This window comes from Podarcis liolepis (genome assembly GCF_965112155.1).
Source record: "Podarcis liolepis genome assembly, contig: HAP1_SCAFFOLD_22, whole genome shotgun sequence".
Classification (NCBI taxonomy): domain Eukaryota; kingdom Metazoa; phylum Chordata; class Lepidosauria; order Squamata; family Lacertidae; genus Podarcis; species Podarcis liolepis.
Window position 1 is genome coordinate 6,207,041 of NW_028148947.1, and position 26,472 is coordinate 6,233,512.

Sequence of the window (26,472 nt, forward strand, 5' to 3'; positions counted from 1 at the left end):
AGCCAGTATTCTGATGTTGCCAGCAAAGGACCAATTAATGCTAATTGCACCTAAATATCCCAACTGACGGCACCGTTGAAAATGATTCATATTCAGAAAGCAGCACATTCTGCGCTGGCTGCTTCCTTTCCAAAGTGCTGAGGGAGCATTTCTAGCCAACTGTACTTACATCACAGCACATAATCGCCACAGTTCTCTTACCTGGGTCACAAGCTGCCCTGCTGTGCTGCTATAGAAAGGTTTCACTGGCAGGCACCCACATGAAAGACCCGTGCTGCTTTTAAGAGCAGGTGTGCACAAGGAGTGGTAGAGACATGGTCATTCCGAGACCAAATTATCTCCCCTACGTGTGAAATTAATACCCAGACACAGAGAACTGGGCTCAGGTCTGCAAGGACGTATATCATATCTGCATAGACAGAAATTCACCTGTCAGTTCAGCAACAGCAGTGCACCAACGCAGAAGAAATTCACACAATCTCCATTGCACCCCGAGGCAGTAGGTATGTATGAGTAACTAGGCTGTAGAGTTTGCACACAGACCAGTGGAACTGCACGTGAAATCTCTGTGTCAGCACTTGCACAGGGTCAGACATGTCCTCATCCCTAGGTTTTCGTCGTCACATCCATATTAATAATTGTGTATTAATCTTTGTAACCATCTTGATTGTAAAACTTGTACGAGGGTTAAAAAGGTTGTGCCATTCTGAATGGATTGTATTTTCCTTTGTTCCCAAATGCACGTGGAAGATTCCCACCTATTCTGTGCCTTCCCTTTGAACTCAGTCTGAGTTTTCCTCTCAAAAGCATCTGATTTACAGCACAATCCTAACCATTATTTATGAAATGTATATCCCACCACCCCTCCCAAAGGAACTCTGGGCAGGAAACACATGAGTAATAAAACAATACAATTAAAAACATCTTTAAAAATCCACCATTGAAACCATTAAAAACCATTCCCATTTAAATGCAGGATGGGATAAAGATATTGAAACGCTTGTTGAAATGTCCTACTGAATCCACTAGGGCATAAAAGGATAATCATAATAATCACAATAATTTCAGTTTCTTAGCCACCTTTTACTGTAAGGTTGCATGGAAGTTTGCAGCAATAAAAAACCCCACAATATTAAAAATTGTTTAAAACAAATTGCAGTCTCAGTGATCATGGTGACACTAATTATGTAATCAAGATTCCTAAATGTAATTTCCCTTTTCTGGGACAAGCTCAGGATCCAACCCTTATATAATGCCCATTGTTATTGAGATGGTCAAAAGGGTTTTGGAGATGGTTTCACTTCACCATTATGGGGATTCTTCCTAGGATGAGGAAGGAGTCCTTACAGACACCTGCAGGGTCATTGTCTTGGCTGACCACTATTCTTGGTTGCATCCAGCTTCCTCCTGCTAGGTGGCTGTGCAGGTCTGTTTTGCACTGTATAGTGCAAACTAAGAAGACTCAATTTTTAGCCTCAAAGAATCCTAATTCCTTTTTTAATGTACAGAAGCTGGGTCTCCCAGAGTACTAATTGCTGAGAGGCAAACAAAGCGGGAGTGTTGCTCTCTTCCTGCCATAGATGTAGGTCTCCAGTAACTGACCATCATTGAAACTTTCACAGGGTACAAGTCAGTGTGATGTGTTTAAAACAGGTTATTATGTCGTCGTCATCAGTACTTCTTCTTAAAAACTCTACATGCTCATAGCAGCCCTGGGATACATGTCATTACTGTTATCGCCGCAAGTGTAGTGCAACCATTGAGGCCTGTCTGTGGAATATAACACCAAGACCTAGTTCAATCTTACCCACCACTGTGATACCAACCAACCAACCAAATTACCATCCCTTCTTTTATTATCTTAATTTATTACACATGCTTCACCTTAAGGTCCCAGGGTGGGTTATAACAATTTAAAATACAGTGGTACCTCAGTTTTTGAACATCTCCATTGATGAACGTTTCAGTTTTCGAACGCCATAAACCTGGAAGTAAATGCTTCCGTTTTCGAACGCGCCTCGGAAGTCGAACTTCCGAGGCGGCTTTGGCTGAGTGCAAGATCCTGTTGGCTGTTGAGTCCTGTTGGCTGGGAAATCGCGCCTTGGTTTTCGAACGTTTCAAAACTCGAACGGTTTTCCGGAATGGATTACATTCGAAAACCGAGGTACCACTGTAGTTTTGAAACCGTGCCAGTCTCTCATGAGCAGTGACTACATTATTACATGAGCACTGTTCCACAGCATTTGATATTTTCATTTACATAGATTCACTCGAAATAAGATGGGTTTATGAAGCATACTATATCCACCCACCACGTTGATGAAGAATTCTACGAAACAGTAGTCAATATCCAGAATTACTGTTCAGTGTTTGACATCACTGTTGAATACATAAAGCTTCACAGTTTGTCTTCCACTGTACAAAGTTTGGTACCTCGATTCCTTTAAAGATTTTCAGAGACTCTGAGACTAAAGATTTCATTCTGAACTTTTTATGATTTGAAGGAATTCTATAAAGATTGTCTATTACGTATGTATATGGCCATCGTGTTGCCTAGACATTGTTGACAGTCTCTCATGAGAGACAACTGAAGGAGCCTCCTCAGAGCAACCCACTCCTTTCTTCACAATGGCTGGCTACTTCAAGCCAATTTGTTCATGTCAGCCTCCTGGCCATTGCCTCATAAGGTGGCTATGTGTCCCGCTTTACAGTGGACAGCGTTACATTTGAAGGTGCCCTCTCTTTGAAAAGCCATCCCAGTCTGAGTCTAATTTAAAGGTAAGGTAGCTTGAAGTTGCCCTTCAACAGTTTGGCACCTGGGTAGCAGACCAAACAGGTCCGGTGGTCACTTGGTCAAAGTCTTTCCCACTATAATGAGATGTATTGTACTTCTGTTTAAGTTATAGTATTTCTAAATGGATGTCTATGCATATAATATACTGTATACACATCTTATGCAAATCTGCGTCCTTTTTTAAACAATGCATTTCCTCTGCTTTGGCGACACAGAAATTGTCAGTCCTAATCTTGGGCCTTCTTCAGAGCCTCCAGATCTTGATCTGAGAGGACCCACCCTGTGCTTAGTCCTCAGCTAACTAAGACAAACAAGCCAATACACTGAACCACATTTACTGGGAAGCAACAGATTGTTCCGTATGAACCAGACTGTGACTAGCATTCAGCGGCCCTTTTTGTTTCACGACAAGCCAGATTTTTCACGAGCACTTTGTGTGCTGCTAACTGGAACCTTTTGAAATCCCAGTCTGTAGATTGCAGATGGAACTATGAAACACAATATGAGAAACCCTTTTTAAATCTTAACTGGGAGTTAGTAAATGAATAAATAAATAAATAAATAAGCCATGAAATAAATAAATAGCAAGCAAACAAATAGCCACTCTGCAAAGAGCTCCCTGCCAGTCACGCTTTATCTTGGTTATTTCCATCACTCCTATCCTTGTCAAATCCGACTGCTTCTTTCTGAGTCAGAGAAGCTAACAAAAATATGTCTTTGATTTTTTTTTATAAATCCCTACATTTTGTTGTTATAGCAACCAAAGCTCTGAAAATGTAGGAAAACAGCAGGAATAATTAAACTAAGCAGTGAAATCAGCATTAATGGGAACAGTCAAATGTACCTCAATTCCAAGTTCATCAAAGGAGGAAGGATGTGCAAGAGTGGTGGTGGGGAAGGGGCTGGAAACGAGAGTACCAACTTGAATAAAATATTGGGGGGGGCAGGTAAACCCCACCCCACATAATCAATCACAAGACATAGCTCATGCATACCATTTGAATGACAATGCCCATCGACTTGGGCTCAGATATTTTATTGGGGGAGTGAAGGGGTCTTGGTCCCTTGGAGTTGGCTCCTATGGCTGGAAAGATTATGAATACCCCAAAAGAAAGGCTGAGATAGGCTCATGGAAAGGATAAGAGGCAGCTACAATTGCAGGGAATCTCCTTCCTTTAAACTGCAAAAAGGAGAGAGAGATGTACCAGTAGAGTAACTGAGATTACACCTGAGATTACACCAGAGATTCCTCTAAAACAATTACATAAATGAATAATTTAGCAAACCCATGTGTCCTTCTTTACAGAGGACCATTCTCTGTTTGAAGGGCTGTCAGAGGAGGGCCTTCTGGTCCAAGTCCAGTTTGAAGATAAAGAACATGAGAAAGGGAGACCAGCGAGGGCTTTCATAATTGCCCCTCAACAGTCAGTTGGCAGCACCTGGAGAAACTGACTGAGCAGCCATACAAATAACTCGATCCCAGCCTTCCCCACTATGGTGAGATGCATTCTATTTTGATCTCAATTAAAGTGATTGCTTCTAAATGTATATCTGTGCAACTAAATTAACATATCCAGACCCATGTCCTCTTTTGCGCCGATACACAAGTGACCTCCCTAACCTGACCACAGTGAAGCTGTATCAGTTTCACTGGCTGGAGATTGGGTGGGTGGCTTTTAACAGATGTAGTTTGGGCTTCACTTCATTCTAGGATGGGAAGGTGGGAGCCAGATTATAGCAGATGGCAATTCTATTCCACTGACTGTAATAAGCGCAATCTGATGTATTCATTTCCACTGAGGATCTGTCGCAATGGCCAATTTACACTTTCTTGGATTTTCTAGCTCTTTTCAGAGACATACAATGTAGTTTTATCTTCTGAACCACCTTGAGATCTTACGATGAAGGCGGTATATAATATACATATAATAAATAATACAAAGAGGAGGGCATTTATTCTGCTTACTTGGGTGTAGAGGAACATCAAACAACATATATTTCCGCCAATGGTTCCCATGTCCTCTATATTGGGCATACGCAATAAACACTTATGAGTTGCTGAGAGTTGGACAGGGGGCAGGCTGATATAGTGCAAGCACAAGTCCTAGCAGGTGGGGGAATAATGGTATGGGGAGGAAGCTTTGAGTTCCTATATAGGATACTCCAAGAAATTAGGGATGTTACTTGGTCCATGGCTGCCATTAGTGCAATACTGAACTTCCTCTAGAGACAGGTGGAATTCATGTGAAAAGGATCTTACATGTGAAAAGGATCTAGGAGTCTTGGTTGACCACAAACTTGACATGAGCCTACAGTGTGACGCGGCAGCTAAAAAAGCCAATGCAATTCTGGGCTGCATCAATAGGAGTATAGCATCTAGATCAAGGGAAGTAATAGTGCCACTGTATTCTGCTCTGGTCAGACCTCACCTGGAGTACTGTGTCCAGTTCTGGGCACCACAATTCAAGAAGGACACTGACAAACTGGAACGTGTCCAGAGGAGGGCAACCAAAATGGTCAAAGGCCTGGAAACGCTGCCTTATGAGGAACGGCTAAGGGAGCTGGGCATGTTTAGCCTGGAGAAGAGGAGGTTAAGGGGTGATATGATAGCCATGTTCAAATATATAAAAGGATGTCACATAGAGGAGGGAGAAAGGTTGTTTTCTGCTGCTCCAGAGAAGCGGACACGGAGCAATGGATCCAAACTACAAGAAAGAAGAGTCCACCTAAACATTAGGAAGAACTTCCTGACAGTAAGAGCTGTTCGACAGTGGAATTTGCTGCCAAGGAGTGTGGTGGAGTCTCCTACTTTGGAGGTCTTTAAGCAGAGGCTTGACAACCATATGTCAGGAGTGCTCTGATGGTGTTTCCTGCTTGGCAGGGGGTTGGACTCGATGGCCCTTGTGGTCTCTTCCAACTCTATGATTCTATGATTCTAATTCAATGTCATGCTATGATGCATGTTCCATTGGCATACACATTGCCGCTTGCCAGTCAGAATGATCCCCTCACACTCTGTTCTAGGGCTGCCCCAGAGCCAATTTCAGGGGGTGCAGGGGGCCCACAGAGGGAGGAGATGCCCATGGCTCCCCCCAAAGAATCCTGGAAACTGTAATTTCTTAAGGGTGCTGGAAATGGCAGCTTTGGGAGGGGAAAGCTACAGCTGAAATGCATTGAAATTAATTACGCCATTAATTACTTTAGTTTTGGCCGCAGGGAATAGGAAAACAAATAATGTAGGTTTCAGCCGCCGTCAAACTGTAGCAGACTGGAAACCGCTGATTGTGACAAACGGACCCAGGACAAGACAGAAACCGCTGCCTCCTTACATCCCTGCCTCCCCACGATGTTTTGGAGGGCATAAAAAGCGCTGTAAAGCTCTTGGTGTATTGTAAATGCGACATATAATCATCACAATGTCATAATGGGCATCCTATATTTTTGAACCTCATCACTTCACAGGAAGGTTTTCCGGAACAAGCACTTTGTATAGCGCTAATTTGAAATGGAAATCCAGCAGCCCTGGCTGAAAGCTCAAAAGGATAACTGTAGGGTTTCCCGTCGCAAGCCCTTGTTAGGGAATACCTTTTGCTGGTCAGCAGGTGTGCTTTGCAAGCTTACAAGCCCAGGCATCCAAGCGGCTCATGCGGGCCCACAAAGCCTTGCAAACAAAATCCCAGCAGCTCTCACAGATCCAGCTGCTCCCATCTCTTTCTTTAATGCCAGGGCTAGCTGGGAGGGGCTGCCTGAAAGAGGCATCCTCCGAATCCTGTGGGCTGCATTGGCACCAGCACTAAAAATCCACAGCTGAACCCGGGGACTGTTGGCCCTTTTCAAAGTAGCTCTTTGTTCCAAGGCAGCCATTAGTTTCAGCAGGCAGCTGAGGGATGTGACAGCTTACTGCCCAATCCGCATCCCAACGAAATCAAAGGATGTGATTTTAAGCCAGTTGAGGCTCATTTGATTCAATTGAATCACATACCCTTGTAGCCCAAATTAATGGATATCAGGCCTTAACATGAGGCAAGATTCAGCCTAGCAACCTGTTTTTCAATGCCAGGATCTGGAACGAAGAGTACAGCTGTCCTTATTTGCTAATTTATGTACTGCCAAAACTCTAATGGGAAGAGCACCTTCAAACCTGCACAGAGTGCAGTTCTCTCACTAGTAAGTGTCCACCCACCCAGATCTGGAATCAGTGGGCAGGGATTCTAGGTCAGTGGGTGTGGTTTTCAGGGAGCCTTTTCAAAAATAATAATATTTAACCACTGATGGCTACTCCCCATTAATTTCATGCTTACCCAATCACCAATTCCCACTTCATACCATAAGTACACATCGCACCACCGGTTGTGATTACAACAGAGGATTAGAGATTAAGCGTAATCTGTATTGTAATCTTGAATGGGTACCCTGGCACTTCTTACTGGGTCTGACAATTTTCAGCCCTGCTGAAAAGAGCTAAATCACATCCACACCATACATTGAAAATACTCTTACACCACTTTAAACAGCCATGGCTCCTGCCAAAGAATCTTGGGAAGTGTTGTTTGTTAAGACTACTTGAGAGTTGCCAGGAGACCCGTTACTGAGCTGCAGTTCCCAGCACCCTTAACAAACTACATTTCCCAGGATTCTTGTTGGTGGTGGGAGCCATGACTGTTAAAGTTGTATAAGAATGTTTTAAATGCACAGTGTGGTTGTGAACTAATTTCTTTCCCTATAACCTTGAAGGCACAGTTTTAACATGCAGAATGATGGGGATCTTTGTACTGTACAAAAGTAAGGCATTATTCTACACACACACACACACACACACACACACACACACACACACACAAACCACACCCCACAAAAAGAAGACTCGGTACTTGAAATGCTTTCAACAGGTACTGGTTACTTAGGATTTGCAACTGAGTGTACACAGCAGGGAGCTGAAGCTAACCCTAGTTCAGGGGTCTGCAACCTTTAAGACAAAAAGAGCCACTTGGACCCGTTTCCGAAGAAAAAAAACCTGGGAGCCGCAAAACCATTGTGACATTTAAACAAATATAACACTGCATATATTGTTTACCTTAATGTCCGATCTGACAGCGGGCGGGAAGGTGACGTCGGGACGGTGCGTGACTAACGCACGCACCGCCCCCATGCGACGTCACAGCCAGTACAGCGCCCGCCACAGTGGGGAGTGTTGGGGCGCACAATGCGCCTCCTCCCCTTGCTAGTATCCGCCCTGGAGCCACGACAAAGGTGTAAAAGAGCCACATGCGGCTCCGGAGCCGCGGGTTGCAGACCCCTGCCCTAGTTCATTCATGAGGGTCCATATATAATACACATACATGTTGGCAAAATGTGCTTGCCTCATTCCTTTGTGTTTGGGTGAACTAGAAATTTGGTGGCCGACCAGGGTTACTGCTGATCACCTGTAAAGTGTCAGAGATGGCAGTTTAGAAAGGAGAACCCATCCTAGGCCTGCTCTTTTCCTGTTTCCCCCAACTAGAGTTCCCAGATCTATGTTAGCTACAACCGGCAGAAATACAGCTGAGGGAGAGCAGGAGAGAAATGGCAGGTAGGAAAGGGTTAATCATCCTCTCCCGCTGTTGCTTCTCCATTCCAAATTGAGGGAGCCCCCACTCCCCCCGCAAAGAAAAAAAGTTCTCCTGCTGCTCTGCATCAAACCAGGTTCCTAGACTAGGATCTGCCACAGAATGTTTTGTTCAGTCCTGGAGAACATGGTGTATGAAGCAGCCCATAGGCTCCAGAAGCATAGCTTGCTTGGCTTGCTCACTGTCACTTTGGGGATAATAACCCACATTTAGTGAGTGTTACAGGAAACCCAAATAGTAATATAACACATTACACCATGTTCTGGAAAAACCTTGGCACGTTGGGTTGAACCTGGAAGTGGCACCATGATTTTGAGCTGTCTCCAGGGTTGGCCCTATCGCCAGACAGCATAAGGTGGTTGCTTCAAGCTATTGGTTTGGGGTTTTATGAAAACAAAGCAAACTCTTAATTACCGTATTTTTCACTCTATAAGATGCACCAGACCACAAGACGCACCTAGTTTTTGGAGGAGGAAAACAAGAAAAAAAATATTCTGAATCTCAGAAGCCAGAACAGCAAGAGGGATCGCTGCGCAGTGAAAGCAGCAATCCCTCTTGCTGTTCTGGCTTCTGGGATAGCTGTGCAGCCTGCATTCGCTCCATAAGATGCACACACATTTCCCCTTACTTTTTAGGAGGGAAAAAGTGAGCCTTATAGAGCAAAAAACATGGTATTTAACAAATTACGATGGTGTTTTCACTCCCAGGAAGAGGGACTCACGGGGTTTCCCGCCACAGGTGCCAAAATCACTTGGTTGGCCTTGGGCACAATGCCTCAGGCAACAAAATGTCTCGGGTTGGCCCTGGCTGTCTCCTTCCAAGCGCTTGCAGGGCCAGTCACACAGAAGCTCCCCAGTAAGAAGCTGCCTTATTCCACATCTGACCATTGGTCATCTTGCTCAATATTGTCAGCACTGGCAGCCGTGTTGTCAGGTGGAGAATTCCCCCAGCCAGCCCAGAAGAGCTGCTGTCAGGGACTGAACCAGTGCCCCTTCCATAGAATCATAGACTCATAGAATCATAGAGTTGGAAGAGACCACAAGGGCCATCGAGTCCAACCCCCTGCCAAGCAGGAAACACCATCAGAGCACTCCTGACATATGGTTGTCAAGCCTCTGCTTAAAGACCTCCAAAGAAGGAGACGCCACCACACTCCTTGGCAGCAAATTCCACTGTCGAACAGCTCTTACTGTCAGGAAGTTCTTCCTAAGGTTTAGGTGGAATCTTCTTTCTTGTAGTTTGGATCCATTGCTCCGTGTCCGCTTCTCTGGAGCAGCAGAAAACAACCTTTCTCCCTCCTCTATGTGACATCCTTTTATATATTTGAACATGGCTATATCATCACCCCTTAACCTCCTCTTCTCCAGGCTAAACATGCCCAGCTCCCCTAGCCGTTCCTCATAAGGCATCGTTTCCCCTCAAGTTGCGTGAATCAGCCTTTATATAAAGCACAGGCACAGCTGGTTCACTTCATTTCTCAAGTGCCGATCAACATGTCATTCTAGAGGTGGGTTCTTGTCGCTACATCTGCTAATTTCCCTCAGCCCCTGACTCACGGTGCCGCTGCAATGCAATTCCTGACTAGGAGCTGACTTTCCTCCATCCTGTCGCTGCCTCTCAAGCCACATATCTATATACCAACGAGGACGGGTGTGCAGATGCGCTATCAAGACACTTACCAGTGTCATGGAGATATGAATGATTCAGGGCTCAAATTAAAGCAGGGAATGCGAATGTTTGCCAAAAGCCGGGGGGGAAATGCTGGCGCTGGCAAGCTCCTGACTTCATAGTGGAACAGAACATGCATGCTGTAGCCACAGAAAAGCATTGCAGAGCAACTTGTTTAGGGATGTAATCACCAGCATCACCTCCTTGTCACTCTGGCACCTTGGAAAGGGAAACATTTTCTTCCCCAAAGGGTGAAAGCAAGACAGCAGGAACAGGGCACCCAGGAAGAATGAAATGGGCTCTCAGGTGGCCACTAGCCAAAATGGAAGCAAGCTAGTGAGCTTTCTTATCGTTTTTGTAGGTCTTCCAACTTGTACTCTCCATTTTCTTTCTGACGGAATGGAAGGTTCTTTTCTCTTTAATATGACTGATCTCTAATCCTGCTGGGAGATATGGGTGCAAATTATCCCTTTAACCCTTCACCTCCCCCTTTTCCAACAAACCAAGCAGCTTTTTTTAAAAAAACAACAACTCCTCTTTGAATATACTATTTATAGCTCCATGCCTCCCTCCCTCATCTTCTGAACATTCACACACACACATATGCACACATACAGCCAGCACAATGGAATTAGGAGGCAGTACAACTGTGTATAAAATAGAAACATTCCTCCTGCTCCCCTCTCCCCAGGCTAGGCTACACGCCAATCATTCTGCTTGCTCTGCAAGCCCATCTTGCAGTTGCAGGACCGGATTTCTGACCCTAACATTGGACATTTTGCAAATGAGAAAAATCTGCATTCTGCGTTACATTCATACCAAACATTGCGGTTTGTTTGTTTCAAATAGTCATTGGGAATTATTTGACAAGAACTGTGGCAGAGAGGGGAGCTAAATGGCACGCTGGGCAGCTATTTAGGAATGTTTAGAGTTGAAGGGAAAGGACTGAAGGTGCATTGCAGTGGCTAAGGAAATGTGCAGAGCAAAGACATGTTACTCATTGGCCTATACTCCTAACACCCAGATCCACCGTTGTGTTTCATGTGTATACACAACAGACGGTGCCAAGAGTAATCTGCCTATAAGGACAGTCTTAATCCTTTGGTGCTGCCAGCTCCCCTTTAAAAACTGTTGCCATGCACAAGCTGATCAGAAACCTGCAAAACAGGGGGCTGGGTATGATGAGAGCAGCAGCGGCAACCTCTCTTTGTAGGGAGGAGCTGCTCTTAAATCCCCTCAAACGCTTATATCTTCAACATGCTTGACTGCAAAGCATACGTTGCTTCAATGCTCAGAGCCCTTTAGCACTGAGGAGGCGTTGCTTTTCTGCAACCATCTGGATTTAAAATGGAAGATCCACACAGCACTTAACACAGCACCGTATTATCTAGCGTTGCTCACCCAAGTGGCCAAGATCTTTCCACATACAACCTTTGTGGGCCCGTGAAGATATCTGCAAGCCGGAGATACTGATGTGGACACCACATGTGCTCCCAACGCTCCTCACCTGAGCTGCAACCCCCAACCCCATATCACCCCAGGCTGCAATTAGCCTTGAAACTATTTTGTTATACTGGAGAAAAAACGTCTTATATTGGCCAAAAGAGATTCTGTTCAGCAGAGGGAAAGGCAGGGGGACAGGTCCCTGCAGGTGTCAGGAAAGGCGTCTACATGGGACTGCCCTTGAAGCTGACCCAGAAACTCCAGCGGGTGCAGAATGCCGCTACGAGGCTCCTTATGGGGTCCTTGCTGCAGGACCACATTCATCCAGTGCTATACCAGCTGCACTGGCTCCTGGTGGAGTACAGGGTCAGGTTTAAAGTGCTGGTTTTAACCTTTAAAGCCCTATATGGCCTAGGACCCTCGAACTTACGGGACCACCCCTCCTGGTATGCCCCACAGAGGACCTTACAGTCTGCAAATAATAATATCTTGGAGGTCCTGGGCCACAAGGAGGTTAAACGGGCCTCAACCAGGGCCAAGGCCTTTTCGGCTCTGGAGCCAGCCTGGTGGAACACTCTATCGCAGGAGACCAGGGCCTTGCGGGACTTGACATCTTTCTGCAGGGCCTGCAAGACAGAGTTGCTCCACCTGGTCTTCGGTCTGGGCCCAGTTTGACCCCCCACCCCTCTATGGGACCCTGTAAGTTACCTCTTTGGCCCTTTTATCGGCTCATGTGGGACCAACATGGATAGCTGGCCCTGATAAATACTTGAGGTTCCCGACCCCTATGGTTGTAATTCATGGGCAATCATTTGATTTTATCCTGATTCTAATTTTTAAGCTGCACTTTAATCAATTGTTTGTGTTTTAATGTATTTGATATTTGATGTTAGCCGCCCTGAGTCTGGTCTTGGCTGGGGAGGGCGGGTATAAATAAAAATTAACTTACTTACTCTGAGGGCACATGTGTGTCTGTGGGGGCCACATTGTTGACCTATGTTCTGTTGCTTTTTGCAAGTCTGGTATATCAAAAAACATGTTTCTCAAAAATATTTTTTAAAAATTTGGCCTTGCACACATGTAGATAAATACCTGGGCGCATGCTCACAATGGACCTCAGGTTTCCAGAAACTCATGGAGGCTGGGGAAATATTAGTTAAGGGGAGTGGACACCAAGACAAAGTGAAAATGCATGCCATCAAGCACCACCCATTAAAATCTGGAAGGGAAATGCAGAGAAAGAGTTGAATGAAAGTGCTTGTGTGCACAAAAGTGCACCTGAATAAAATGGACCTGTGCGACCTGCTCTGGTGTTTAAACAGCCTGCATCAAGAAAAGCTGAATTGTGCAACCAGTATAAAGCACACAAAATTAACACACTTATTTGGCACAACTTGTTCAGCTTATTTAACCATAGTGAAGGGCAGGGAAGTCCACATGGCAATAACAGAGGGCTGCCCTGCCCCCACCTTTCCTGGTTTCTCACAATTCAACTTTCACACTAACCTCACCCCCTTAAGCACTGGGGATTTATGAAAGCTTAGAGCATTGGGGATGCTGAACTCTGCATCCAGTACCATTATTTGCCCCTGCATGTTGCGAAATCAGGATTCTGAATACATATAGCAAGTCATGATATACGTGCCACGTCCTCTCCCAGTACTGCAATTTATAAGGGTGCCATTGCATGAGCTGGTCATGTATCAACCCTTAGATGGTGTTCTTTCTCCCATTTCCAACTCTCTTTTGGCAGAGGAACGCACAGAGGAATAGCCCAGTTCTTCCCTTTTTCTCCTTTAGACACTGATCTCCCGCAATATTCAGCAATGCAGAAACATGCCATACTAGGAGGATGGTTGAGGAATGGCACCCTGCATCACAGTGATAGTGCTGCTGGAGTCTCCATAGCGACACACCCACATTGTCCCAGCTTCCTGCTGGCTTCATCATCTTTTTTCCAACCCCCGCTAGAGCCCAGAAAAAGGGTCCCCCTGTGAAGAAATGCCCAGGGTAGAATTAGCCATCAGCTATGGAAGCTTGAAACCCAGAAGACGACCTGAAGGCATCTGATAAGCTTCAACGGCTGAAGTTAAGGAGCCGCATTAGAAGCTAAGGATCTGCATTAAGAAGACTGTTTGCAAAGAACATGTGAAGTGCTCTTCAGCTCCTTGGAGGAAGAGCCACATATAGTAAATTAAAACGGAAAATACAACCATGTCTATCTCAGTACCAAACTACCCAAAAGCAAAACGGAAAGCCACCATTAATGCAAACCAGACTTCACTGACTTGGCGCTCTTCAGCTGTTTTGGACTACAACTCTCATCAGAGGTCTGCTTGCTTGATTTTGGAAGAGTTCCCTCTCCCACGCCAGTCCCAGCCTCCCCCAACCCACACTGCTCGGCAGGCCAGCCCTGCACCCTTCTGGAGAGACTTTCCAGCCATGGAGGCAGGTCCATTAGGGTGGACAGGGCACTGCCCCACCAACCTCTGCTTGCCCTCAGCCAGGTGCAACCTGCCTGCCTCCTTACATACAACCGGTCCAGGTGGAGGCACTGCCTGGGGTAGCTTCCTCCATCCTCAGTGTTGACCTTCTACAACTCAGCAAAGAGGAGGGTGGGGACAAAGCTAGAACTGGTTGGCTTCACCCCGGGCACATTTTTCTGGGTGCATGCTGCTCCCGCTGCCCACCCTGAGCCGCTTTAGGAGACCTTGCAAAGTCGCAAGTTCTCGCAAACAGAGACTGGGAGGGAGTCTTGAAGCAGGGTTTAATTTGCTGCGGAGACAGAGAGTGCAGATTCTGATGTTTGACTAAAAGACACACCCAGAAGCCTTGCCTCATCTCTGAAGCATTTGGGCTGGTATTTGTGGTAACCATGGAAAGGGAAGTTACTTTGAACACACACAGATTTGCTTTCCTTGCCAAACAGCCTGCAGGTTCAAGAGAAAAACCACGTGTAAGCTGTCCGTGACTCACATTCCACCATGGTATGGCTGATTCTCTAGGAACGGTGAAAGGTATGGAAATTCTTGCTGTGCAACCTTACAGACAGATGTGAGCAGGCAGACTCTCTGGGACTGAGGTTGCCCCTTTTTGAAGAGAAACTCTCCACCCAGAAATTGTCTGTCATGGATGCTTTAGCTGAGATTCCTGCATTCCTTGCAGGGGTTTGGACTGGACAACCCTTGGGGTCCCTTCCAAAGACTCTCCTCCCTGAAAGAGAGGGGAGGGGTTGTGGTCGGGAGCCCGAGCACCGCCCAGCAGGGGGCGTAGCCCCCTGCCTCCAGCTCCCAGGCTGGCGCTCACGCCCCCCCCCCCCGGTGGCCACCCAACCAGGTGCCACGGAGGGGGCGTGTTCAGCAGCCTTTTGCTGCAGCGCCAGCCTTTCCCTGGCCTCATTCCTTGTCGTCGCCCCATCGCGAGTCACCCACCCTCCACTCCCTTTAGTTAGGGCTTAGGTCATTGGCCTTGCTATGGACCTTAGGTTGGTCGCCCTGGTTGCCCGGGGGGCCTGGTAGGAGTTTTTCCATTTGGCATTAGGCTTTTTGGTTTTTTCGCCTACCTCGTAGCAATCGTCACAACTTTTGTGGTATTGGTGGGTAGGTTAGGCATTGGAATAATGTGTTGTGGTGTGTCGAAGTGCTAGGTGTGGCCATCGCCTATGCCTTCAATTTTTAGGGGTATTCCGTTAAAGGAATCTGGGGGTCGTGTATTCCGTCCGAAGCCTGCTTGGCGGGAGGCCATGGCACGACCCCCGGTGACATCAGGGGAGAGCCTATAGTTGGATTAGCATCAACAGGCTCCACCTACTGGTGAATAACCCACTTGTTTCGATCCAATGCCTAAGCCAATACCTTCTCATTGCTGTAATCAATAAAGTTGTGGCCTTTTCTAGCCCATCAACCTTATATCACGTGTCCTTGTGTCTTCATTTCACTTCGCGGGGGTCGGGTCCTCGAACCACAACTCTAAATTTCTATGATTCTATGAATAATAACAACATTGTTAGATTAGATGCCATTCAAAAAGAAGCAGCCCATCCCATGTCACCACCTTAGGTGAAATAAGGAGGTGCCACCCCTGCCCATTCTCCTTGCTACCACCACTTCTCCTTGCTTCTCTAGTGGTGGTGGTGGCGGCGGCGGCAGGCTACCCACAAGAGCACTACCCTGACGGATTCTGCTGCTTGAGGCAGCTACCTCAGTCTGCCTCATGGGTGGGCCGGCCTTGCCATTTTCCATAACGCTGCAGGGTGGGTTACAATGGCACAAATAATATAGTTAGAACCCAAATAAAAACCAACCACAAAAACAAGCACCACCATACGTTCATCAGAACTTTTCAGGTATATTTGAAATTTTGCAAATATATTTGCAATATATGTGAATTGAAACCAATGTGTTTGGCAGGCAACTGAACTCATCCAGCAAGCCAAGGAACAGCCAACTTATTGTCAATAACACACACAGGAAGCAACACACGCTCTGGCTGCAGGGAGCATGAGGATGAAGAGAATGCATCCTATACACCTGTATTGTGTACTCCACATTAATTCAGAATAACAACCACTTCCTATTTCATGGGTGAACTGCCCCTACTGAAAAGCAGTGTGTGTGTGTTTTCCCCCCACCCTCAGAATCATTAACAAAGATTTGAATTCCCACAATACGCATGCACATTGGATGGGTGGGGAAAATAAATGGGAGTATTCCAGGTAGATGAAGAACAATTAACCCATGTTAATGGCCTTTATCTAGAATTAGCCCCCCTAAGTACTCAAAGGGCTTCACAAACATCCTTTCAGAAACTCGTACAACCATGGTAAGGCAGAGATGGGAAACTTGGGGCTCTCCAAATCTTGTTGTACTACAACTCCCATCATCCTTGGCCCATGCTTTTTGAGCCTTATGAGAGCCCAAAATAATTTGGAGGACCAAATTCCTGTTACAAGGAAAGTCATGATTATTCCCACAGACAGGACAGGGTGGAGTTGAGGGTGAATAATGGCTTGTCTGGTGTCACCTACTGAGTTGCTGGCTGTGGTGAAGTTTGAACTTGATAATACAGCCTTGCAGCTGAGATCTGGTGTAGCATAATAGCTAAGGGCTGTGAGCTGGGGAGGATCCTGACTCCAATATACATCAGTCATGAGCTGACTAGGTAGCCTTAGGCCTGCCAGAATTGCCTCATCACTTTCAGCTAAGGATGTTACAGAATTCTGATTAAAACATAGACGGGAGTGGAAATTGCCAGGGTTCACTTATTTGTCTCATGTCTGGAACGTAAATCAGTCCAGTGAATACGATTGGTATTTACTGCTGTTGCTTTCAGCCTGCAAACAATACATAACGGATTATGTTTCCCCTCCTTTGCAATGAAATCAATGGGGCGGAAGAGCGTAATGAAAATGTAACTTACATAACTAATTACATAAATTATGTAATCTCACCACTGTGGGCGGAGACGAGCAACGTAGTTTTCGGTGGAAGATGAACTGCAGTGGAAGGCAAGCAGTGCTGTATGAATCTGATACAGGGCAGAACAGAAAACGATGCCTTCCTACATCCCAACATCTACACACAGAAATGATAATACTGCCCTACTTTATAGGCTTGCTGCAAGGATTATTGAGATAATGTTTGTTGCAGTTATCAGGCACTAGTGTGTGTGTGTGTGTGTGTGTGTGTGTGTGTGTGTGTGTGTGTATATATATATATATATATATATATATATGTTTTCGTAGATTTTATATATATATATATATCCCCAGACCAGTGATGATTCAAGATGTTGGGATGCCTGAGGTGCAAAATCCACACAGCACCCCCATCATAGTAAAAATTCTCAAAATAGATTTCAGTAATTTGTAATTTTGCTGCTTTTCCATGGCACCCCCCAGATCTGCCACCTGAAGAAGAGGCTCCTTACCCTGCCTCATGGGCAATACCTGGCTTTTTTGCCAAATTAATCCTCTACCAGGAACAGTCGCAGGGGTTTCATTCTCTTCCCTGCTCTCTCCACCCCAACCCCCCTCCATTTCAGCTGCTCCAAGGGGCTGATTCCCCCAACAGCCTGCCAGGTTTTGACAAGCAGCGCAGCGAGTTGTGTGGGATGCAACTCTCTCAGTCACGCTTTGCAACGCACTTGTCCCTTTCCCCTCCCTCCTTCTCCCTCCCTCCCTTTCTCCGCCCTGCCATGTGGAAGGACAGCGGCAAAGTACAGTCCTCGCCCCCACACACACGAGACAAGGATGTCCTTAAAGGGGCTGGAACATTGTGGAGAAAAGGCTGTGTGTCTGACTCACTTGCAATCCTGGGAAGCAGTCCTTCAAACAGCACAGCAGTCCTTCGCACCTCCCCTTCCCTCATCCATGTTGGCCCACTGTGCTTGGACTTCACACCTGAAGTCACTGCCCCTTGTCTGTGACATCACCAACCACAATGACGTCACAATAGGGGTTATTCATGAAGCATAGACAGCATTTTTTATACACCAGTGTGTTTTATAATCCTTCCTCCACGGAGTATTTTATTCAGCCTTCCTCACAAACAGCCTTTCCTATTCCCATCCGTATATGGGAATTAAGATGGTGACTTGTCCATCATAGCGACTTCCTATTCCACAACAACAGCAACAATTTCATTATTGGGCTTGGGTTGCCCCAGCCACTCTGGGCAGCTTCCAACATATATAAAAACGTAAAAAAAACCCCAAACACTAAACATTAAAAAAAAAACCCTTCCCTCACAGTGGGCCAGATTTGATGAAGTGAAGGGCCATGACCAAAGTTGTTGACTATTTTTTTAGGATTGAAGTTGTTGAGCTTTTTTTGTTACTTTTCCCCAGGAAACTGCCACAGGGGTCAGATTAAACCAACCAGCGGGGACCAGATTAGGCCCCCAAAATGGACTTTGGACATCCCTGCTACAGGACTGCCTTCAGATGTCTTCTAAAGGTTCTATACTTGCTTATCTCCATACCCTCCAACATTTCACTGATGAAAATAGGGACGTCCTAAGGAAAAGCAGACATTCCAGGATCAAATCAGAAACCAGAGCGGCTTCTGTTAATCCGGGACTGTTCCTGCAAAACAGGGACACCTGGAGGGTCTGCCTTCAGGCCTGGATTTAGATGGGGTTGCTCATGGCCCCAACTCAGCCCTGACAGAATAGGGCTCCCCTGCAATTCCAGATTTTCACGGCTAGTAGCCATGCCATGTCACTTGAAGCCACTTTGTCCCCTTCAGTTCCCCTTCTCTATCCAACTGCCTGCTCTGCTGTGCAGCTCAGCCAGCCGTACCTCTTCCCATAATGCAGATTGCCCAAAGGGAACCTCAGACCAAAAGGCGGCCATGAGGTGGGGGACAAGCCAAGTCAAGTGAGTTGGCTTCAGATGCTCCTTGGAAGCCCTGCTGTCTTCCCCTGGGCTTTGGCTGAACTTGTTTTTAGAGCCATGTCTATTCGTGCTGCAGAACTATCTTGTTTGGGGGATTAATTCATTTTGCAGCCTGGCATGCTCATTCCACTCCCTGCTCCCTTCCGTGTCCCATTGGCACATCTGATGGAAGCAGACGATGAAACCAGGAGGGATTGAAGCCCACACAGCAGGCCACAGGACGCAGCCAGGCAAGCCAAATTTTGCGGCTCCATCTAGTGAACCAACCATGGTTTCTGTGGTTATGGCTGCAAAAAAATAAAATAAAAATAAAAGGGAGAGCCAGCTCGACGGGAGCCGATGCCTTGTCATATTGACTTCCCCTGAGAGCTGTAGTTGGCTAAAGGAGTTGGCAATTGTGGCTCTGTGATGGGTAAATTTAGGGTTGCCATATGTCTGGAATTTCCTGGACATACCTGGAATATGGCAGTCGGAAGCAGTGTCTGGGCGGAAATCGCTGAAATGTCCAGGAAAATCGGAACATGACAAGTCTAGATTTTGCTGAATTTCCTCAAAAATGTCATTTTTGTGTGTCCAGATTTTCACTTTTTGAAATATGGCAACACTAGGTAAATTTCAATTCCCATAACTCGTGGGGAGTGCTTTAAAAGTATGGTGTTTGTGCAGCGTCATGGCTGGTATTTTAATGGGCAGAGCTAAGCTGGCAAGAGGGGATTCTCCTCCCCCCTCAAAATCCCAGAATCCAGAGCTGCATTCATGCTGCACAAATTAGAAGGGGAGGTAGAGGAAATAGTGCTCAGAATAAATTGTGCAGATTACGACAACCAGCCTTTATTTTCCTACTTTATGTCCTTTATATAGTGATTCCAAGAGCCAGGTTCTCAGACAATATGGAACTATTCTCACAAAGGGAAATATGAACTAAAGGGCATGATGTTTCAGGGATATAAGTGCAGAAGATGTATTATCTTATAGCCGGAAGACGGAAGAACATCAGAATGGATATGCCAGGGGTGTTGGCGTGGCCAGACCTACTGATCTTCAAGATCATCATTCTCCTCTGCTGTCAGAAGACACAAATATTCCTAATGGATGTTCACATACAAATGATAAGGACAATAGTTGCCCCCTTTTAGAATGCAGAAAGCTGTCTTACAGCAGGACCTTTGTACTCTGACTTGCTGGAGGTCTCCAGGATATCAGGCAGAGGTCTTTCCCGTTACATCCTCAAACACTGACTCACACACTCAGAAGGAGTGGAAACTAATTGATTTTAGAAAGTTCAAGGGTTTTTATTCAGGAAGCACCACCCAGAGGAGGAGGCAGGAAAGAAATGACTTTGGCCAATCAGAGTTTGACCCTTGTCACTGGAGATGTCAGAAACCAAACCTGGGATCTTTTGCATGTGTACATCTTCTGAGCTATGTGTGCTGTTTTGCACAGTTTTGGAATATCAAAATGTCAGGCTGGGACCACATACAGCCTACTAACTTCACTCAGGCAGAAGTGCCTCAGCCCTGCTTATGAAGACAGGACCAGAACACATAATCTTGCCTTGCCTTAAAAGTACAGGCATTTGGAATTTTATCCACTTAACCCAGCCTGCTGGGGTCTGGAAATAGCACATGCAAGTCATTTCATGCTTCACCTGAAGGGCGTCCTAACTGAGGGTCCTACCACCATGGGGCTAAAGGTACTATATCACCTATGCTTTGGCTATAATCAGCTCCAAGAAAGGTGCCACATCGCATCCTTAGCAACCCTCCATCCTTCCCACGCTGTCCTGTTGTCATGGCAGCAGAATGCTGGGTTGCTATGTGGGAGATGGCAGCAATTGTCTAGAGCAGCAGATGCAGCAAGGTCTGGGGTGGCAGGCAAGGAGAAAGATGGGGGGAGAGTGGCAGATACATGTGTGCCTTCCAGTGAGGACAGGGTTGAGCGGGTGATGCTGCTGGCTGTAAGGTGGGAGACACTGCGAAAGCGCTAGGCTGCACTTGCGCCATGGCCTAGACTTCTTGGGGAGGAGAGGGAACTAGCATAAAACCACCCTGGCGTTACAAGTGTGTCAGCCTGGAGTTTAGAGAACAGCTGGGGGCAGAGGGGTGGAGTGAGGTGGCAGCTACAGAGAGATAGGGGAGGCAGGAGTCCTGAGTCACACGACCATTCATGAGGCTGGGAAAGGGGAGCAGGAAGAGACCTGGCAGGAGATGCTTGGAAGACAGGCTCTTCCAAGAAATGTGCCGATGTCAGAAATGGCAGGTGACCAGTTCAGTGTAATGCAGGTATGGAGGGGAAAAAATTCAATTCAGTTCACATCTGGAGGCAAAAATGCCGAATTCATGCTTTCCAAAACAATACATGAGCTGAAACAGCCACCCTTCTAAATTCACACTCCTCTGAATTTTGCAATGCTGTCCTCCAGCCACGTAACAGGTATAAAAATGCACATGCTAGAGTAAAGCATGCGCAAGACAGCAGGGATCAGTCACCCCATATAACACAGAATTATCCTGATCCACAGCTTTATAATAATTTTATTCTTTATACCCCGCCCATCTAGCTGGGTTGCCCCAGCCACTCTGGGCAGCTTCCAACACATATAAAAAATATAATGCAACATCAATCATTAAAAACATCCCGATACAGGGCTGCCTTCAGATGTCTTCTAAAAGTCCTTGACATCTGGTGGGAGGGCGTTCCACAGGGAGGGTTCCACTGCCGAGAAAGCCCTCTCCCTGGTTCCCTGTAGCTTCACTTCTTGCAGTGAGGGAACCACCAGAAGGCCCTCAGAGGTGGACCCCAGTGTCCAGGCTGGACAGATGCAACAATGTTTCTAATGGTGCCAATAAAGCCATGTGACATCCCAAAGAGAATGCCATACCAAGGAAGAAGGGCATGGTAACCTTCATAGAGACCCTCTCAAGAGTCTTGCTCTGCCTAGCCCTTCAATTTCTGCTCTCCATTGTTCAAATGGACTGCGCTTGTTATAACTTGTATAACTTGCTGTTGAAATGGAATACACAGGATGAAACGGTGAAATCTGCTATGATTAAATGGGCACAAGATGTTGGACATAACATAATGATGGCTGACTGGGAACAGTTATGGACCACAGGTATGAAGTTTACGGCATGCAATGCCTTAAGAGAGAATATTATGAAAATGACCCCAGTACATGACCCCAGTCAAGCTTGCAAAAATTTATCATTTGCCCGATAATAAATGTTGGAAATGCAAAGAAACTGAAGGTACATTCTTTCACCTTTGGTGGACGTGCTCAAGGATTAAAGCTTTCTGGGAGATGATCTATAATGAAATGAAAAAGGTATTTAAATATACCTTCCTGAAGAAACCAGAGGCCTTTCTCCTGGCATTGTCGGCCAATTGGTGCCAAAGAAGGAGAGAATTTTCTTTATGTATGCCACAACAGCAGCAAGAATTCTCATTGCAAAGTATTGGAAGACACAAGATCTACCCACCCTGGAAGAATGGCAGATGAAGGTGATGGACTATATGGAACTGGCGGAAATGACTGGCAGAATCCGAGACCAGGGAGAAGAGTCGGTGGAAGAAGATTGGAAGAAATTTAAAGACTATTTACAGAAATATTGTAAAATTAATAAATGTTAGAATGATGTTAGAATGAAATTAAGTGGTTCTAGCAGCAATGTCATAAAGGTGTATGAAAAAATGGCCGGTTAATAGGTGAGAATCTAAAGCTATAAAATATTAAGTTAAAGGACTAAGACAAAAACAAAGAGGGAAAGGAATTGCTGAATTAACCAATTGAACTGGAATACAAAAAAGGGAGGTGAGAAGAGGTCAGGGAAGCAAGGAAATGAAATGTAAGATACGGAAGGATTAATCTGTTTTTAAGTGTTTTTTCTACCTTTTTTTCTATATTTTGTATTTTGTATGTTTCCCCCCCTATATTTTCCCTTGTCTCTTTTATTTTTAACTATGTAATTTTTTGCTTCTGAAATTTTAATAAATATCATTCAAAAAAACCAACAACAAATGGACTGCGCTTGGAATAAAGGAGATCGCTTAAACTGAATCAGGCCATTGTCTGTCTCAGGGGTAGTCAATGTGGTACCCTACAGAAGCTGTTGGACTCCCATCACTCCCAGCCAGCAAGGCCAATGGTCAGAGATGATGGGAGTTGGGATTCCACAACATGTGCAGGGACCATGTTGGTTACCCTTCATCCACATACTCTGGCTGGGAGTGGCTTCCCAACATTGCAGGCAGAGAGGTCTTTCCTAGCCATTCATCAGCCGATGACTGAGCCTGAGAGGACCGTATCCATGCACACCATTGCACTACCAATTAGCTACAGCTTTGATGAGTTGGGGATGATGACTTTGTAATTTCTTGTGGGCACTTCCTGTTCCATTCGCCTGGCCCTGCGTCAGGGTTGCCAGATGTCCATTATTTTATGTAAATGTTCTTTATTCTAGAACGCAGCGGCATTGCCACTGAACATTTGGACGTACTTTTGTTTCAGAACATTCTGGCTTCTAGAACTCACTCGTGCAGATACCACAACTCCAGGATATCTCCTTTTTTCATTAAAAGAAATTCTGACTCTAGTGTCTACAGACATACAGATTTCTCTCTCCTTTTCCTCAGACCATCAATATCACAACAAAGCATTTAATGAAGGCCAAGGGGAGAGTTCTTCACTAGCCTTCTGCTCGTTCTCTCGCTTCCTCTTTTATTGTGACTGAACAAACTCTGACAATTCTTCTGTTTTTGTATCAAGTTTTTTTGTGAGGGTAGGGAGACTTCAGGTTATCTATATCTATTTTGTTTTTACCAGAACCCTGAGACCTACCCAGCACAACCAAATGCAAAATACTGAGGAGGCAGGGGTGGGGAAGCATGCCAACAGATTCACAGAACAAGAGTGCCTCTGAGCACATGCTCAGTGCAGGAACTTGTTTTCAGTATCAGAGCTGAGCTCACAGTCCTGCCACACAAAACCCAACCCTTGGTCCCCTGCCCTGTGGCCCCACCGCAAGCTTCCTTCATATCACCTGTCCAATTTAGAAGGGGAAAAATAGGATTCAGGACTTCTGCTAATCTACAGCAAATCAGAGAACATCCAGTAAATGCTGATAAACCTTCTGTCCATATTTGGTTTCAGGTCGTATGCAGCATGGGTTATGCATATTTCCTACATGGAGGACTTTCAGACCATGCAGAGCAGTACAAATTCTAGAAATTGTATATATTGGGCACTGTTAGCTATTGATATGGAAACAACATTCTTTGCTGTCCCACAAAGTTGCAGGAACAGTGGTACCTCGGGTTAAGTACTTAATTCGTTCCGGAGGTTCATTCTTAACCTGAAACTGTTCTTAACCTGCAACACCACTTTAGCTAATGGGGCCTCCCGCTGCCGCCGCGCCGTTGGAGCACGATTTCTGTTCTCATCCTGAAGCAAAGTTCTTAACCCGAGGTACTATTTCTGGGTTAACGGAGTCTGTAACCTGAAGCGCCTGTAACCTGAAGCATATGTAACCTGAGGCACCACTGTACAGGGGGAAACTTTCAGCCTGCTCAGGGTTCAGGTGCCTCTGACTTTAAGGCCCAGGAAAGGATTGTACAAAAGGAGTTCCACCACAGGCAGTGGAAGAGGGAATAGCAACGCCCATCTATAAGTGGACTGGGTCATCTAGTCCAACCCCCTACAATTCAAGAATCCTTTGCCCAATATAGGGCTCGAACCCACAACCCTAAGATTAAGAGTATCACACTCCCCTGGGCCAAGTACAGCCTGAGGAAGGATGTCAGTGGACTCTCCTACCATGAGCAGAGACAGAGGGTGGTGTTGCATTACATTCTTCTCCCTTTTCCATCTGAAGATTGTGGGTCAGCTTCCACTTACACAATGGGACTTCCCCTCCTGCTCCTCCCTATCTGTCCCCCTACCCTGTACCCTCCCAGAATCTGCTCTGGGGTTGTCCTCAACCCTCTGGAGCATATAGGGCGGCCAGGGGAAGAGGGAAGTTCTATTGTGTGAATGGAAGTCATTTCTTGAGAGCAATGACTGGATCCGATTCTACCTGGTTCTCCTTTAGAGCAGGAGGGGAGGAACTGTGGCCCTCCAGATGCCCATGGACTCCAACTCCCATTAGCCCCAGCCGGTGTGCCCAATGGTCAGGGACGAGCAACATTTGGAGGACCAAAGGTTGGCCGCCATTGCTTCAGAGGGACATGTGTTTGATGGGAACCAGGCAGAGGGCCTTCTCGGTAGTGGCGCCCGCCCTGTGGAATGCCCTTCCAGCAGATGTCAAAACGATAAACAACTACCTGACATTCAGAAGACATCTTAAGGCAGCCCTGTTCAGGGAAGTTTTTAACGTGTGATATTTTACTGTATTTTTGGTTTTTATGGAAGCCGCCCAGAGTGGCTGGGGACACCCAGCCAGATGGGCGGGGTATAAATAAATTATTATTATTATTATTATTATTATTATTATTATTATTATTATTATTATTATTATTATTATCAAGTTGCTCCCCAGAGGTTGCATACACACAATATTCTATTCCGGAATCAATGAAGAATGATCACTTGGGTTTTTTCTACACAGAAAACCCTACATTTAGACATTTGAGGGTGGGAGAGGAAAAAAAGATAGCTTGTCAAATCAGTAGTACACGATGCAGGAAGCTGTGTCTGGCAGGAAAACCACAGTGCTCAGCAGATGTGGGTTGCAACCTGAAAAACTGAGGCCTCATGATGCCCTTCTCCCTTAACCCATATCTACATCATGGCCTAGCAAGCCACTTCCTGCTATTTTTACATAGAAGTACAATCATGTGCTTAAGGATTTGACAGAGAAAAATAGGTATGCTTGCTTTATGTTAAACAAGCAAGGCAGGAATTCCTGGAATGGTGCTGAAAAGTTAAATCAAAGTAAGCCATTGCAATGGAAGTTTGCCAGCTTTTTTTAAAACTAGCCTTACTCCTCCGACTTAAAAAATGAAAAAAGAATGGTAATCAGAAATTAAGTAGGGGAAGAAGCTTTCCCCAGCTCTTTATCCCCATGTAAGGAAAAGCTTAAATTTATACACACTAGGCTGCTATTAAAGGCATAGGAGCAGGGTGAAAAGTAAAAAGTTGGCAACCTTAATACCATGAAGGAGGTGAAGCACCTGTTAGGGGTTCGTGACAGATAGTCATTTATAGCCTTTTTTTCTTTGTTTGACTTTTAAAGCCATCCAAGCTGATGGCCGATACAAATTCCACAGTTTTAAGTTATGTGGTCCCCTGCAGGCATCCATTTTATTAAGCATTCATCACGACTTGCACTCATGGTTTTTGTTGTTGTTGTTGTTTAGTCGTTTAGTCGTGTCCGACTCTTCGTGACCCCCTGGACCAGAGCACGCCAAGCACTCCTGTCTTCCACTGCCTCCCGCAGTTTGGTCAAACTCATGCTGGTAGCTTCGAGAACACTGTCCAACCATCTCGTCCTCTGTCGTCCCCTTCTCCTTGTGGTGGTTACATGCAATTTGCATTTTCAGTTCAATTTGTGCCTGCAAACGCTTTGAGGC

General features: G+C 45.8%; 1 long non-coding RNA gene across 1 annotated transcript; it reads left to right on the top strand.

Annotated features, from left to right (window-relative positions):
* Window positions 1-20,775: 20,775 nt before the first annotated feature.
* On the top strand, window positions 20,776-23,652 carry LOC310698970. Its single transcript, XR_014521862.1, has 2 exons — window positions 20,776-21,188; window positions 23,414-23,652. It is a non-coding gene; the product is annotated as an uncharacterized lncRNA (long non-coding RNA).
* Window positions 23,653-26,472: the final 2,820 nt, after the last annotated feature.